At 34.4% G+C, this 3,238-nt stretch overlaps 1 long non-coding RNA gene across 1 annotated transcript; it reads left to right on the forward strand.

Moving 5' to 3' along the window:
- The first annotated feature begins 534 nt into the window (after nucleotides 1–534).
- LOC112953163 lies at nucleotides 535–1,692 on the forward strand. Its single transcript, XR_003250533.1, has 3 exons — nucleotides 535–609; nucleotides 1,020–1,058; nucleotides 1,625–1,692. It is a non-coding gene; the product is annotated as an uncharacterized LOC112953163 (long non-coding RNA).
- The last annotated feature ends 1,546 nt before the right edge of the window (nucleotides 1,693–3,238 follow it).

Here is a 3,238-nt window from a genome sequence, read left to right on the forward strand (position 1 = left end):
TTCTCACTCATCACTGCAAAGAGAGGAATCTGCTACTCTGAAATTGAAAGAGTTGATAATCTCATTATAATTCATCTGGGGAATAATCCAATTAATTTTAAACAAATTTAACAATCTTCCTTTGTTTCTGTTAGTCTCTTGATGCTTTATTAGGACTGTTTGAGGATTTTTTGATTATCTGGTCCAGTATTCATGGTTGGTCATGTCTTTGTGCTTTATATTGCTTTTGGGAAAGAGAAAGGTAAAGCAGCATTAAAGAATGACATTACTAAGTTTAAGTGATTCTTCATAGTTTAGTATGTATGTTAGATTACCATAAGCTTAGTTAAACTATGCTTTTATATCAGTTAGATGCCCACCTGTTAGAAAAAAAAAATGTGTTAGTTTGCAGCCAAATGCTAGTGACAGTCTAACTGAAAACCTCAGCAAAAAAAAAAAAAAAAATTCTGACTTCTTCTCCACTGACTTGCTCTGTTAAGCACTTTTTAGCATCTTTAATCTTGTACCACAGTGCACCAAGCGAATTCCCTGATAAGAGCGGATGGAAGTGCAGCATGCTGTCCCTGGCTTCAGCAACTTGGAGATAACTTGATAACGCTGCCAGCAACAGTAAGCGACTTGCTGACATTTCAGCAAAGCCTAGTTGTAGTTGGAGCATGTTTCAAAACACTGTAGTATTATTACTTTGAGAACATTACTTGCTTATGCCTACATTTCATTGCACAATCACATCCCACCCTAAAAACCACAGAGCTCTCTATTGTTACTGTTGAAGGCCAGTAAGAGAGTTCTTCAATAAAAATACAAAAGATCTTGCATATAGTCAGCTTTTACATAAATTGTAATACTTGGACACCAAGTATTTCCTGTTTAGAAATGTAGCCTGATGCGTTGTTCTAGATTTTTTTTTTTTTTTTTAATAAGGCTTAGAGAATAACTGGTATTCATCTCTGTGTTATTTGATGAGATGAGATGCAAAAACTGTTGATTCCCATTTCTGTTTTTCTGCTCTGAAACAGGAATTTTTGGCCTCAGGCACTTCTCTTTCTCCATTGCAGGTAAGTTACTTTGATCCAAACAACAACTGAATCATTTTGCACAATGTTGAGGCTAAGTAAGATGAATCCAAATGGAATATGATGCTTAACCTAAAATGTCTTTAGGTAATGGAGCCCTAAGAGCTAGTGTCTCAGCTTCACTCCAGATTTTTTTTTTTTTTTCCTTCAATTTAAAATGGGTGTGCTAAACTATGTTATACTCAAAATTTTCAAAGTAACTGAAACAATAGTTGTAAAGCTCATCTACTTTTCCTACTCTCCAAGTGCATTGGAACAGCACTTGCACTTGCTTTCAGACATTGCTCATGATTGGAGTGCTGTAGTTATGCAATTAAAATTGAGCCTAGGACAGGTAAGTCGGGCTGAAGAGCACCAGCTACTTAAGTACAAATGCATATAAGTTAAAGAAGGGAAGATAAACTTTTTCTTTTTGCTTTGTCTCACATGTAAAAGCTTGTAAACATATATAGATAATTTCTCACCCAACTGATCTTGCAAAATTAGTTTATATATCACTTTAGTGTGGGAAGATATGAAGGAGTAAATGATGGAATTTTTTTCTACAGAGAAACTGAGAAATTCAGGAAAGTTTAATTTGTGTGCACATCATTTGGAACCACCTCCAGCTTTTTTTTTTTTTTTTTAGTTGATCAATATATCTATGGCTAAATAGAAATGTGAATTTTGCTACAATTTTCAGTTAACAAACTGCTTCAAAACTCAAGATGATGGTGTGTATATTCACCCTTTACTCTCTGGAAAATGACTTTGATTAAAGAAAGGTATGTTTAAATGAAATAATTAAGAATCATGTCTATGATACCCTTTATTTTATGCATGGCGACTATCTAGCCCCTGAAAAGATTTTTTTTTTTTTTTTTTTTTTTGACCTTATGTCCTGGTTACACTTGGATCTACCCCTTTGAAAAGCTCCTCTACTGGAAAGTGCTCTCTACTATGTGGACAGCCAGGCTTAAGAAATCATCTGGCATTTCTTTATGTGCTGTATGAGTAGGAGGAGTAAGCCTGATAGAAATTACATCTTAACTTGAAGTGGGGGAAGTGAAAGGTACTATAATGGAAACAGAAGTCCTGATGGTGTTGTCATTGCTGAATCTAATTTAATGTTGTTATTTTATCACTGCCGTGTAATCTCACAAATACATGTCATGGTTCAGCAGAGGAAAAGAGGATAAGCACATTGTAAATAGACTTTTACACAGGCTCTGTACCTGAACATTAGAAGGATATTACTGTCATTTGAACAGCTTTTATATGTAAATGAAGAGTACTGAAGGAGAACTGTTCTGCAGTCTTATGAGAAATACCTGATAATGAACTTAAAACGTTTTGCACTGAGAGAGGGTTTTCTCCTGTCTCTGTGTTGCCCACTTTGAAAAACATATGCAGATGTCTTGTGAAAGGCAGGCTAACCTTGGTAAAACAAAACAGAGGTTGTACAAACAAAGAGTGTGGAAGAACTTATACTCACCTTTGGAAAAAGAACATGTAAAACAAATTTCCCTAGAGAGCAGTACCACATATTAGAGGATAGCAAGGTGAGAACTAGCAGCATGCAAAAGAGTTATTCAATAAAACACTAGGACATGTTCCTCCATATATTGGAAGAGGAGAAAATAACAGACTATGATATTCCAAGGTAGCTAGGAGCAGTCATAGGAGAGATCGAAGACTGGTTAAGCTACAAGCCACATAAGTGATATTTGGTTATATTTTATTTTGGGCATGTACTCTTTGCAAACTATTTCAAAGTATATAAATTTAAAGGGAGCTATATTAAAACTTCTCTAAAATATTGCTCTAATAAGAAAACTATATTTCCCCGAAATAGTAACAATGTCTACTATTAAGATTGCAGACAGATAGTTTACTAGTCTTCAATCTGATTTTCATCAGAAGGCAAGATAGATTGCAACAGAAAAAGCAACAGCCTGTTGTAAGTGAATATCTTTGTTAGGCAAGACTCAGAGCAGCATATTTGTGAAGGTCTCAGAACTTTATTTTTAACTCTTAGCTTTTATTTTACTCCCTCCCTTTCAGTTAGCCATAGTTTTTGTGTTAAACACTAAAATACATAGTTTTTGTGTTAAACACTAAAATAATTTAAAAGCTTTTAGATATCAATGAAGAACTTGAAGAAAAATCCATCATAAAATCAC

Source organism: Nothoprocta perdicaria, unplaced genomic scaffold (genome assembly GCF_003342845.1).
Source record: "Nothoprocta perdicaria isolate Ctin4 unplaced genomic scaffold, notPer1 scaffold_423, whole genome shotgun sequence".
In the NCBI taxonomy this organism is placed as follows: domain Eukaryota; kingdom Metazoa; phylum Chordata; class Aves; order Tinamiformes; family Tinamidae; genus Nothoprocta; species Nothoprocta perdicaria.